This window comes from Balaenoptera physalus (assembly GCF_965194825.1).
Source record: "Balaenoptera physalus genome assembly, chromosome: 3".
NCBI classification, from domain to species: Eukaryota; Metazoa; Chordata; class Mammalia; order Artiodactyla; family Balaenopteridae; genus Balaenoptera; species Balaenoptera physalus.
In genome coordinates, this window is record NC_138890.1 from 47,318,456 (window position 1) to 47,332,889 (window position 14,434).

Here is a 14,434-nt window from a genome sequence, read left to right on the forward strand (position 1 = left end):
CAGCAATACACATCCATGCCAACACTTGAAGTTGTCCATCTTTTCAATTTTACCTTTTTGAAGGATTTGTACTTGTATCTCATTATGGTTTTAATTTGCATTTCCCTAACGACTAATAACATAAAGCACTTTTTCAGTTGTTTATTTGTCATTTGTATATCTTCTTTTGGAAAGTGTCTGTCCAATTGTTTTGCCATTAAAAAAATGGAATTGTCTTGGTTATTGTTATATGAGTTCTTTATATATTCTAGATGAAAATCCTTTGTCAGACATGTAATTGTGAATAGTTTTTCCTAGTTGTGGCTTACATTTTCATTCTCTTAATTGATGTCTTTTGATAAGCAAAATTTTTGATTTTGGGGAAGATAAATTGATCAATATTTTATGGTTAGTACTTTCTGTGTCTTAGCCAAGGAATCTTTGCCTACCCCAGCCTTCTTATGCTGACTAATGCATGACATATCCTTTCACATTTATTTACTTTCAATCTTATCTGTGCTTTTATATTTAAAGAGCATTTCTTGATGACAGCCTGTACTTGGGTCTTGCCTTTTTATACAGTCTGAAGATGTCTGCCTTTGAACTGGAGTGTTCAGTCTATTTAAATTTAATGTGAAGTCATATAATTATTGATATGGTGAGCTTTATGTCTACAATCTTGCTATTTGCTTTATATTTGTTCATATGTTCTTTCTTCCTTTTTGCCTTCTGTCCTGCATTCTTTTGAATTCTTTTTTGTATTCTATTTTATCTCCTCTGTTGGCTTTTTAGCTAGACTTCCCTGTTTTATATCTAATGGTTGATTTATGGAAACAGTATGCATCCTTAACCTATCATAGTCTACTTAGAGTTAATATTGTATTAACTCACATGTAATATGAAAAATTTACAGCAGTACACTTCCATTTACTCCCTACCCATCCTTTCTGTTACTATGATACATTTTACTTCCACATATGTTATAAACTCCACAATACATTATTGCTTTTGCTTTAAAACACCCATTATATTTTCAAAAATTAAGAAACAAGGAGGGAGAAACCTTTTATATCTCCCTACATACTTACTATTTTCATCTCTCCATTTCTTCAGCTAGATTCATGTTTCACCTGAAGAACTTTACTATATCTTGCAGTACAGATCTTCTGATGACAAATCCTTCCAGCTTTTGTTCTGAAAATGTCAAAAAGCAAAATTTATTTTGCTTTTATTTTTGAAGGTTATTTCCCAGATATAAAATTCTAGATTGTCAGGGTGGTTTTCCCCCCTTTATCTCAGCACTTCGAATATGTCTTTATATTTTTTCCTGCCTCACATTATTTTTAATAAAAAGTGGGTGGTTTTCCATTTTTCTCCACCATATACTGTCTTTTGGCCTTGGCTACTTTTAAGATGTTCTTTTTATCTTTGGTTTAAGCAATTTGACCATAATGTAGCTTATTTGTTCCCTGTGTTTATCCTGCTTGAGGTTCATTGAGTTCTTTGAAGGAAACTGGAATTTTTCAACAAATTCGGGGAAAACAAATTGGCCAGTATATCTTCAAATATTTTTTCTTTTCCATTCTCAATCTCCTCTACTTCTGGAATCCCAATTACACATGAGGTAGACTGCTTGATATTATCCCAACAGTCAGTGAGGCTCTGTTCATTTTTTTTAACACCCTTTTCCTCTCTGTGCTTCATTTTGAATTGATTCTCTTGTCACATATGTTCAACTGCATTGATCTTTTCTCCTGCAGTGCCCAATCTTCTGTTTTGTCCCACTGAAATTTTCATTTCAGATATTATACTTTTCAGTTCTAGAATTTCTATTTTTATAGTTTCCATTTGTCTACTGATATTCCTCTATAGGTTCACCCATTATATTTATATTTTCCTTGAAATCTTTAAAATGTATTTATAATAGACATTTTAAAGATATTGTCTACTAATTACAATATCTGTGTCACCTCTGGATCTGTTTCTCTTGATTACTATTAATTATTTTTCCTGGTTATGGTCTCCTTTTCTTTTCTTGTTTCTTCACAGGTTTCATAATTTTTGATTGTATGATAGGTATTGTGGATGATACGTTGTTGAGTCTGGGATTTGGTGGTGTCTTCCTTTAAAGGGTTTTGAATTTTTTTTCTGGCAGGCACTTAATTTACTAGTGGGCCAGCTCGATCATTTGAAGTCTTGTTTTTAAGCTTCTTTAAGGTATGTCTAGAGTAGTCTTTACTCTGGAGCTATAATAGCCCTACACTGTAAGGCGTGGTTTTTCCAGTATCACGGCTGAATGTTTAGAGTGTTCAGCAGGTCCCTCTGCCGTGGATGATCAGATCTCATATGTATCCCAGAGCTGTGACTTTTGGAATCTGCATTCAGCTCACAGTTCCTCTGTAGCTGTTCTCTGCCAGGCTTTCCAGAATCTAGTCTTGTGTGTCTACTCTTTACATTTGGCTGAAGACTTAAGGTGACTTAAGGGCACCCTATGCAGATTTCACAACTCTTTCTATACACAGGTCCCTCCTATCTGGTACCCAGTCTTGCAGCTCCAACTGCCTCAGTAGCCTTGAACTCTAGTATCTGCCCCCTCATCTCAAGCAAAACTTCTGTGTTCTGCGCGCAGTGCACCTCCCTGTGCTGCATGGTCTGGAGCAGGACCTCCAGGCAGAGAGCCGGGGCAATTTCTCTTATGGATTACAGTCATCTACTGCCTGTTGAGAAACATCTAAAAACAGTAGTTACTGTACATGCTTTCCCATGGTGGAAGGGCTGGTCCAGTCCCAGTTACTCTGTCGTCTGAAACAGAGATCATATATTTTTATTTTTTGGAGTTTCTTTTTATAATTTTATTTTCTAATTATATAGAATATTTGCAAGATTCCAAATCGAATCTACCAAATAAGATTTATTCATAGAAGTCTAGCTGGTATTCCTATACCTTCCACCTTACTCCCTCCATTTCCTTATATGTAACAATTAAAAATAATATTCATGGTTTATTTTCTATTCTTTCTTTTGTTAACATAAGCAGTGTGTGTGTGTGTTGTATTCACCCCTTATTTAAATAAGTAGTAGTAGTATACTCTACATATCGATACTTTCCTCCATTTTGCTTTTTTTCATGTAACTATGTATCCTGATGATCACTCCATACTAGTATAAAGAGATATTGCTCATTCCTTCATCACAGTTGCATAGTTCTCAATTGTAAGAGTGACTAACGTGTCCCGGTTTGCCTAGGACTCTCCTGGTGTTAGCACTGAAAGTTCCATGTGTCCCAAACCGGGTTGGTTGGTTGCCCTGTCATTGTATGAGTGTACTGTAATTTATTTAATCAGTCTTCCTTGGATGGATATTTGGGTTGTTTCCAATCTTTCACTGCTACAAGCAGTTCTCAGTGAATAGCCTTGTGTATATATCTTTTCATATTTTGCCAGTGTATATTTGAGTTATATTTTTAGAAATGGGATTGCTGGTTCAAAGGTAAATGTGTAAGTTTTCCAGATATTGTCAAATTCTCCTCCATAGGGATTGTACCATATGCATTTCCACCAGCAAAGCTTGAGATCCTGTTTCTCCAGAGATGCACCAACAGAGAATGTGAAACTTTTATTTTTTCCAGTTGAATATCAGGTGAGAAATTATACCTCAGTATAGTTTTAATTTACATTTCTCTTATGAGCAAATTTGAGCATCTTTCAAAATAAGAGCCACTTGCACTTCTTTCTCTGTGGACCGTTGGTAGAATTCTCTAGCCTATTTTTCTATAGGCTTATAGGTTTTTTCTTCTGTAATTTTAGAAGTTCTTTTATATATTAGATACATAAACCCTTTGCAATGTAAGTTGCAAATATTATTCCCAGTTTGTTGTTTATCTTTTCACTTTGCATATAACAACTTTTGCCATGCCCAAAATTTTTTGGAATGTAATCAATGTAGCTATGTTTTCCCTATTAAGTCATAGGAATGATTTCCCCATTCCCAGACTACAGAAGAATTCAACAACGTTTTCTTCTAGTGCTTGTATGGTTTGCTTTATTACCTTTACATTTCTGATCCATTTGGGATTTATCCTGATGTGTGAGAGGAACGGATGCAATTTTATCTTTTTCTATATGGCTCTCCAATGATCTGAATATAATTTAAAAGTCCATCATTTTTCCTCTGATTTGAGCTGTTGTCTTTATCACATATTAAATTTGCATATGAATGGGTCTTTCTCTGACTTTCCTGTTCTGTTTCATTTTAATTATAGAGGCTTCATAGCATGTTTTAGTATTTAGTAGGGTTAAGCCCCCGCTCTTTGTTCTTCTTTTTCAGGATTTTTCTCACTATTATTTGTTGTCCTTCCAAGTGAACTTTACAATCAACTTGTTTAGCTGCAGGAAAAATCTGAAGATATTTTTATTGGGACTACCAAGTTTTTATACATTAACTTTAGGGAGAATTGTCATCTTTATGACACTGAGTCTTCCCAGTCAAAAACACAGTATCGAGTGACATTTCTGATTACATTTCAGATTAGGGAGTTGATGAAATTCTCTGCATGATCATGTGGCTGGGGACCACTGGGTTTCACAAGTCTTCCTGAGCCCAGCCCATGCCACCTCTTCCAGGAAGCCTGTCTTCTTTTCTAGGGAAATGATCTCTCCATTCTCTACAGATATCTTGTGATTCACATGAACATTTTCGACTATAGCTCCTACGTTTACATATGTGTACCCTATTTCCCCTTCCGGGCTAAGAGCTCTCTGGGAACTGGGTATGTATTATAAATCACAGGTATACCGATAAAAGCTAAGCTAAGGCAAGAGACTCTGAGCTGGGTGTGCATCACATCAGTTACTTCACAGCCTTTCCCGGGGGTCACCAGCTAGCATCTGGCAAGCCAAATCTAGCCCATGTGTTTGACCTGCATGGAAATTTTAAAAATTTTGTTTTAGTTGCCAACAATGAAAAATTATAAGATCTCACATAAAAATACAGGTGTTCAGATTTTCTCAAAGTAATGGAAGTTCATGGCAACAACCAGCTGGAGCTGAGTATCTGCTGTCCCTTTAGACCAGGCAGGCACATCACAGCTCTCCCCATGCCTCTTCATTTCCATGATCTGTCTAGGCCCTGGAAGCATTTGAGTCCGTAGTTCGTCTCCTTAAAACCACTGGAAAATGGAAAGAGTGAAATCTCTGGCCCTGGCACACAGTGGGTGGGTGCTCAGCAGGTATTTGCGGAATGAATGAATCCCTGTTGGCTGATCAGGTTCTGAGAGTCTCCCTGACTTAGCAAAGGTCACATGACCAGAGGGTGGCTGAGGAAGGGATTTAAAAGGAGGATCTACTTTGATGCACAGCCCAGCGGTGTCTGACAGCCGTCCAAGTGCTGGCCCACGCGTTCTTTCTCACCTATTAGCTGGTTAATGGCCGCAGACTTGGTCCCAAGCCCTTAACCAACTGGGTTGTTCTCAGATGGAACGTTAGTAACTGCCTCATTAACACAGACAGGAGGGTGGGAGGCCTCAAAGCTTAGGGGAGAAATGGGCCCTGGTGACCTTTTAGCTTCACAGAGTTAGGTTTGAGTCTCTTTCTTTTTCTTTCTCTTTCCACATAGCTCCCCTAGGCCTCATCAAACCTGCTGACAGCAAGCACCCTGGGGGAGAGTTGCAGAAAGGCAGGGCGAGGGGGAGCCTGTGTCCTCTGCTCAGGGGTTTCCTTTCCTCTTTAAACAGAAGAGTAGAGGGCTTCAAGTTGTCCAGGCCTTAGGCCTCCCAACCCCCCAGGACATGGGAGCTTTACCAGTAAATTGCCTTAAAAAAGAACAGCTAATTATTTTTTTTTTCCATTCAACAAACAGGTACTGAGCAGTTTTTCTGTACCAGCCACTGTGCTAGCAGTAAAGGCCTTGGAGAACTCAATAGATATGTTCCTCATTCTAGTAGCAGAAACTGAAAAATAAGCCTGTGAGAAAAATGCATTTTTTTTTTTTTACCTTTTTATCTTATAGTGGAGTATACTTGATTAACGATGTTGTGATAGTTTCAGGTGTACCACAAAGTATTTCAGTTATACATATACACGTATCTATTCTTTTTCAGATTCTTTTCCCATTTAGGTTGTCACATAATACTGAGCGGAGTTCCCTGTGCTATACGGTAGGTCCTTGTTGGTTATCCATTTTAAATATAGCGGTGTGTACATGTCAATCCCACACTCTCTAACTATCCCTTCTCCCCATCCTTCCCCCTGCGCCCCGCCCCACAACCATAAATTCGTTCTCCAAGTCTGTGAGTCTGTAGTCTGTTTCTGTTTTGTAAATAAGCTCGTTTGTATCATTTCTTTTTAGATTCCTCATATAAGCTCTCTTTCTCTGGAAAAATGCATTCCAACAGGACAGGACGGGTATGGGAATACCTAGTGGGAGTGCCTCACGCAGGGATGGTCAGGAAAGGCTTCCCTGAGCGTGCCACCCTCCAGCTGAGTCCTAAATGACGAGAAGGAGTGAGCTAGGGGAAGAGGGAGAGGGGACGGAATGTGGGAGGACCCAGAGGCAGGTTTGAGGAGCAGGAGGAAGCTGGTAGGCTGGGGCGTGTGGACAAGGGGCCCAGGAGAAGGCAGTCAGAGGAGGGTCAAGCGGCTGACAGTGGAATTGAGGTGAGCACTTGCTATTTGCTGCGGTAAACACTTCTCCGCCTAACAGGATCATGAGGGAACTCGTCCTTTCCCCTTGAACTGATGCCTAGGGTTCAGAGCAGAGAATCCAGAAGTGCTGCTTTCTACCTGTTCTGATGAGGGCTGCCAGCAGCAGTGTCCAGACTCCCCCGCTGCAGGGCCCACTGGAAGGCAGCAGATTAGTCCAGCCACCCCCCGCCAGCCCCTCTTTCCCCTTCTGGTTTGTAATTGAAAACCAAGGAGAGAGGCAGAATTGTGGCCGCGGCCTCGTGGGGAGCAGTGTTCCCCTGAGAGCTCCCCCGGCTCCCCCTCCCTCGTACCACACACCCCAGAGGCCAGTCAAAGGGTGGAGGGTGGGAGGACTCCCAGGGAATCCCTCCTGCAGTATGGGGGCGGTCCTGCAAGAAGGCGAGACTGACAGGTCACTCTGGCGGACAGAGTGTCACAGGTGGACATTTGCTGAGCGGCAGAGTCTACGCCACCGTGAACGTGGTGAGCCAGTGTGGGTGCACTCAGCCTGGGTCCCCGGATTCTGGGGGCGGTCGTGAACGTGGAGACTGGTGCTGAGGAAGGCAGGGAGGACAGCTGGGGCGGCCTGGCCCAACTGAGTGATGAGGGGGGGTCAGGACACCTACCCCCATAGAGAGCACCTTGGCATGCTGAACATTTTAGGCCGAAGGAGTTTGAGAAGACAGCAGAAGCAGGAAGGTCACTCTGACCCCATCCTCCCTCCCCTGAGATGGGTCATAAGACACTCATGTGAGAGCCCTTCTCCTCTCAGGGCGCCCCGAGTCCCCCATCTGCTGGCTGCAGCCCCTTGCAGAAGTGCTGCTACAGCTTACAACGGACCAGGTGCTGAGTGCTCGCGGCAATTTAGCTGTTTGCCACTGACCTGGCCTCTGCCTGCCTGCACCCAGAGGAAAGGGGCACCCTCATCTCGGAAGACAGAGGATCATGGAGAAGAATCCAAACGCACTGGCCTTGCTAAGTTTCCTCCAGTTTCCTACACTGGCTTCGTACTCCTCAACCTGCCATATTCCTCCACGACGTCCACTCTTTATCAAACCTAGCATGAAAAGATGCGGGTTTAATCATTTCCTCAGGTCTTCATTTCCTTTTGAAGGCTTGCGTGTCATGTAAAACTTACTTAAATATATTTGTATGCTTTTCTCCTGTTAATTTGGCTGTCAGTTTAATTTTCAGACCCAGTCAGGGACCTTAAAAGTGTTGAAGAGGGGCTTCCCTGGTGGCACAGTGGTTTAGAATCTGCCTGCCAATGCAGGGGACACGGGTTCGAGCCCAGGTCTGGGAAGATCCCACATGCCACGGAGCGACTGGGCCCGTGAGCCACAACTACTGAGCCTGCACGTCTGGAGCCTGTGTTCCGCAACGGGAGAGGCCGCGACGGTGAGAGGCCCGTGCACCGCGATGAAGAGTGGCCCCCGCTCGCCGCAACTAGAGAAAGCCCTCGCATAGAAACGAAGACCCAATACAGCCAAAAATAAATAAAATAAAAATTTTTTAAAAAAAGGGTTGAGGAAGATTTTTCCCTCCCCTACAGTGAGTAGGGAGCTGGTGTGTCGTAGATGCCTAAGGACCCAAAGGCCTCGGTCCTGCAGCTCCACGTGAAGGAGCCTGGAGGCTTCCTTCACATGGCAGGGCCTGAAGCTGGCAAGAGAGGAGAGGGGCCATCATGGACTCCAGGCAGGGCTGAGGAAGAGTAGGCTGCTGCTCTCTGCGGGGTCCGCAGAGCTGCCGTTAAGTGAAGTTAAATACCACCCTAAGAAAAGAAGACGCACCACCAAAACAAGGACCACCACATCTGCAGAGACCACCAGCACCTCGTGGAAAGTCGCTGACCCTCTGAGAGGCCAGGGACACTTCCCCCAACCCCCAGGAGGTCAGATGGGTGACACATCAGCTACCCACCTTGGACACTAGATGTCAGAGGAGGAAGGAAAGACCCAGACTCAGAGAGGGAGGGAGGTGCAGGGAGGAGGGGGCATGAATGAGCAGGCCAAGCCCCTGCCCACTTCTGGTCCTGTTTCTTGAGCCATCGGTCCAACCCACACTAGGAGGAGGGAAGAAATGGGCTTTAAATGACCAGAATGTTTGGCGTCTGCTGAAGTGATCATCATCAAATGGGTAAGATGATGGATCTGACTGGGTACAACTAGAGGCAGAAACAGAAGGAAAAAAAGCCATTTCATGTTAATGGCCCAATATGTCAGTTACTTGTCCGTTGTATCAAGGGATTTTCCAAACAATCATATAAGGCAGTTACTGTTATTATTGCAGTTTTTGAGAAGAGGGAACCAAGGATCCGGGAGAGGAAGGAACTTAAAACCACACAGCTAACAGGTAGCTGGGCTGGGATTTGAACTCTCACTGTTGGGCTCTGCAGCCAATTCTCTAAATAGCACTGTCCCCAGAGGGGAGCCTGAGCTGGCACTCCATGCCAGCGTCTCCCCTCCCAGCTGCTCTCGGAGTGAACCCAGTGAGGGGACCTCAGCACCTGCCCAGACGTCTTACCGTATTTTCAGATGGCTGTTGAAATAACAACTTAGATTTTTAAAGGTTTTTCCGGTTAACACACCCTAGAGTCATTCAATAAGCATTTATGAGGCTGCTACCACCGTGCTGAGCACCTCCCAGCTTCTCTGAGAGGAGGGCTCAGCAGGCAATTCTGTTCAGCTGTCTTCTGCCTATGAGGGAAGGGGAACGCACAAAGACTATGACTTGCCTAAGGTCACGGAGACCTGGGGCCACCAGCGCCACCAAGCATTCCCTGAGTGCTCAGCACGTGTCAGGCACTGTGCTAAGTGCTCGACGTGGTCCTATGGGGCTTGAGAATTCCTCCTGTCCAGTACTCTTTTCACTGCCCCAGCTGGCTTCCCCCACTCCCACTCCTGATCCCCGCTTTCCTGCATGGAGCCAATGCTTCTCTGGCCAAAGGACTGATTTCCTGGCTTGGGGAAGGTCCTGCAGCAGGGAGTCTGGGAGTCTTAGAGAAAAGCAGAGGATTCGGCTTCCTTCCCCGGTGCCAGCTCATCGCACCAGCTGACCTGCTGCTGTAGGAGAAGAGAAGGTGCTGGTAGTTCAAAGCATGGGCCCTTGATTAATTTCTCATCCTCTATAAATAAGTGAATAAAGGCACATTCTGCACGCACTGCTTCGACGCCTCCTTTGGGCCTTTTATTGCTCTCTACACCTTGTTACTCACTGGCCTTGGGACGTCAAGTAATTAAACTTGCTTCCAGCCAGACTGTCAAACTCCTTAGCTTGGCAGTTGTGCCCCTTACTCACCCCCTACACCCAACCTAGGCTCCTGCTCACCTGTCTTCTCTCTGGACTCACCAGTTGCCTACACAGCCCTGCTTTTCTGGCCGTCCATCATGACAGAGCAGCGAAGCACGTCGGCTTGTGTGGGTTCAAATCCCAGCTCTGTCACTTCTTGGCTTTGTGACCATATGGGTAAATTATTTAACTTCTGCAGTCCTCAGTTTCTTGATATATAGAATAGGGATGGTGAAAATAGTGTGTATCCTGGAATTAACATCCTAGTTGGGAATCAGACACTAAATAGGCAGGCAGTCACACATACAAGAATTTCAGTCAGTGATGAGTAGCGTGATGGAGAGTGAGAGAGTGAGGCCAAGGAGGGCTTCTCTGAAGAGGTGACCTTTGAGCTAAGACATTAAGGATGAGAAAGAGCTGATTCAAAGAGGATCTGAGGGCAGTTGGTTCCAGGCAGAGAAGGAACAGGGAGTGTGACTCTGGGCAAGTTCTCTGAGGGCTGGGGAGGGGTTGGCTGGAGGGGTCCCTGGTGCTAGGGGATGGGTGGGAAGGTGGGCCAGGCCTCTCACAAGGCACGTATTAAGGGGAGATGGGGTCTGAAAGTCTGGGTTAACTGGCTAAAGCCCAGGGGTGAGAGAAGAGAAGAGACATTGGTGGGGGACTCTGATGCCATCGTGAGGCCCACACTCAAGTCTCTAGAGGCTGGCTCTTTGAGCGCCTTCCAGCCTCCTGGGCCAGTGAGGAGTGGAGAGGAGGTGGCAGGTCCTGCTTTCATCACCACAGGTCCCCCATCTTCTCTCCCCCTTTCCTAAAGTGAAACACTGTCCAGAGAGGGTCTGGTGTCAGCCATGTACACAGCGGTATGTGGGCTCTCCAAACAAGGCAACACAAAAGGCACTGACTTGTCGCTTTGGCCAGTAGTGGGGGTGTAAATACTCCCACCATGGCTGATTTTTTTTGTGCTTCCAGCATAATGTGTGATTGTGGAGTTGGGAGGTGAGGCACAGGATCGGCTCCCATGTGCAGGTGGGCACTGGTTCCAGCTCACCACTGCATTCACACCCAAGGAACAATGACCAGGGTTTAGGAAGCACTTACTATGTGTCAGGCCCAGTGGTAAGCACTTTATATATACTAACCCACAACAACTCTATGAGGCAGGAGCTGTTAATATTCCCATTACACAGGTGAGAAATGCAGTCACAGATGAGCTTGGTAACCTGCTCAAAGTCACACAGGCAACGATGGAGCTGAGATTAAACTGCAGTATAACTTATAGGAAAGTGAGCAAATCCTAAGCACACTGCTCAGTGGATTTTTAGGTATGTGTACCATATGTAAGCAGATCATGATAGGGAACATTTCCAGTCCCAGCTGGCTCTTTTTATCACTCTTGTCTTTGATACTCTCCCTCCAGGGTAACCACCATTTTTGATTTTTATCACCATAGATTTGCTTTGTCCGTGCTTGAATTTTTTTTTTTTTTTTTTTTGGCTGCGCCTTGCAGCATGCGGGATCTTAGTTCCCCAACCAGGGATCGAACCTGCGCCCCCTGCAATGGAAGAGCAGAATCCTAACCACTGGACCGCCAGGGAAGTCCCCAGTCTGTGCTTGAATTTTATGCAACTGGAATCATTCAGTACATAATCTTTTTGTGTCTTGGCTTCTTTCCCTCCAATGTCATTGCTTCATCCATGTCGTTGTGTGTTTCAGAAGTTTGTTCTTTTGAACTGTCGTATGCTTTTCTGCAGTGTGTGAGTATGTACGATGTATCTATCCATTCTCCTGTGGATGGTCTTTGGGCTTGTTTCCGCAGAGTGTGCTCATAATCACTATGATATACTGCCACTCAAGTGTGGATGCACTCCCTGACGCTTCCTGTCTCTGGGGGATTTGCAGGATTAGCATGTGGGTTGAGTGCTATCACAGGATGTATTACTTTCTGATTGCAGCTATAACAAATTACCACAAACTTAGTGTCTTAATGCAACACAGAGTTATTACTTTACAGCTCTGGAGGTCAGGAGTCTAAAATAGGCTGGCAGCTATGGTTCTTCTGGAGGCTGTAGGGGAACAATCCCTTGCCTTGCCTTTTCCAACCTCTGGAGGCTGCCTGGGTCCATCTCTGCTTCTGTCATCACATCTCTTACTCTGACCCTCCTGCCTCCCTCTCATAAGGACCCTTGTGATTACATTGGACCTATCTAGATAACCCAGGAAAATCTCCCCATCTCAAGATCCTAACTTAATCACATCTGCAAAGTCTTGCCATGTCAGGTAGCATATTCACAGGTTCTGGGGTTAGGACATGGACATATTTGGGGGGCCATTATTGTGCTAACTGGACTCTCCTGATGTAATGGTAAGACCCTGATGTGGGAATCAGGAACCCAGGGTCCTGGTCTGGCCCCTGGGTTGACTTACTGTGGGAACTTTCTGGGCTTTTGGCAGATATATTGAATAAAACGAAGGGCTAGGATGTGATCCATTTCACAGGCGCCTCCCAGCCTCCACGTTCTAGGACTCAATACATAAGCTTTAGGCTTGGGGCTCTATCCAGCCACCCCTTTCATCCGTGTGTGCCGATTTCTTCCCACCCCCAGGGCAAAGGGAGCACACCTTCTGAGAATACCTGGGAGGCCTGCAGCGGATCCCCCACTGTCCCTCCCTTCCCCTTCCTTTCTATCATGTGACCCCTGGGCCTTTCATCCAGAATGACTTTGAAAGCCTGCTATTGATTTTCCTGTCACTTCAGGTCATACACTCCCACCCGTCATCTTCCTTTAAGTGAAAGTTTGAGAACCCAATTTGGAAAAAAAAAAAAAAGAAAAAGATCACCCACGTGATTTCAGGGGCTGGGCTGATGGAGCAGCCCTTCCAGGAGGCTGGGTGTGAAGTGCTTGGAGGAAGTGATAGAGCCGCCCTTAAAGACTCCGTTCTGACACGAGCTGAGCTGTCCCTTCATTTGCAGTTGACGGCTGTTCTAGTCGTGGGCTCCCAGCAGTTACTGAAAAGAGAAAGTGGGAGACCAGATCATTTTCATGATTGCCAAACAGGAAGCCTACTTTGTTGAAAGTGAACCAGCCGCCTGTTGGGTCTTCGTATTTTCTACTAGCCAAGTATTTGATCTTTCCCAGCTGACACTTTGTGGCTGATCATCTCCTCCATCTCTTCTCTCATTGATACAGTCATTAGTGAGCATCTACTTTTTCTACTTTGCATGGTAATTAGGGCATATGCTTTAAGGTCAGATGGTCACTCCTTCAATAAATGTTTACTGGGCGCCTATTTTATGCTGGGCACTTAACCAGGCACTGGGGACAAAATGACAAGCAAAACAGATATGGGGCCTGTCCCCAAGGAGCTTATACTGATGGAGGAGACAGAGGGGAACTGCATAATCCCACAATATATTGAATTACAAATTGTGGTAAATGCCATGAACCAAAAGTCAGGGAAGCTATGAGAGCTAAGTCCAAGAGGGTATGAACTAGTTTAAGGGTTAGGAGAGGCTGCACTGGGTGGAAAATGGGGGCATAATGGAGACAGAGGAATCTGCTCAGATGAAGCCCTGAGGCAGAAGGAAGCTGGGTAAGTGTGAGGACTCTGGAGGAGTGTAGAGGGCGAAGGGAGAGGGAAGGAGAGCAGCACATAATTGGGGAGCTTTGAATTTATTAATGCTGTAATAACGTCTGTGAACTGGTTGACTTTCAGTGTCCTAATCCATAAAATGTGTATAGAAATACCTTCCTTGCAGAGTGGCTTTGAGGATTCACTGAGATAAAATATGCCATTTTAAGATAAAGTGCTTAGCCCAGAACTTGGGCTATTGCAATCCTGGAATAAATGGCAGCAACTAGTTTTATGACTGGGCAAGGTGCACCGCTGCTGGGAGCTGGGGACAGAAATGAATCAGCTTTGGTCCTTGCCTTCAAGCAGCTTCTAACATCCCTGAGGGGATCAGCAATATCTAGTCTGCAAGTGTGCCATAGCTTCTCCGCCGACAGGGCTCACAGGAGGGAAGGCTGACTCCAGTGGGGAGTCCGGGAAGTCTGCTTGAGGGGAAGGCATCTAGATGCCCAACACATAATTCTGGTCAGGCGGGAAAGCAAAGGAAAGGGAGGACCATCTTCACCTCCCTGGGAGCATCTGGGATGCGGAGGGGGAAACAGCTGCGTTTCCTTCCCTCCTGCCGAGGTGAAGGAATTCAGAGGTGCTGCTTCTCTTATTAATCCAGCTGTGAGCATTTCTTAGACCATCGTGAGCCCCTGAGGAATGAGGTGCAGAGCCTCTGAACAACATCATTAAAATGCTTCCCAAGAAGAAACTCAAGCCGAGCAGGTGAGAATCTAACGGCAGAACCAGCACCAAGCGATGCAGCTCGGAATGCGAGGCAGGGAATGGTTCCTGTCTAGCTCTGTGCCAACAGTCTTGGACAAGTCCCCTCACCTATGGGTCTTGGTTTTCTCACCTCTAAAACGAAATGA

General features: G+C 45.2%; 1 long non-coding RNA gene across 1 annotated transcript in view; it reads right to left on the bottom strand.

Moving 5' to 3' along the window:
- Positions 1-14,076, bottom strand: part of LOC309657797 — a 34,678-nt gene extending 20,602 nt beyond the window's left edge. Inside the window, exon 1 of the long non-coding RNA XR_014261898.1 lies at positions 1,068-14,076. This is a non-coding gene — a long non-coding RNA (uncharacterized lncRNA). The remainder of the gene's footprint in view (positions 1-1,067) is intronic.
- Positions 14,077-14,434: the final 358 nt, after the last annotated feature.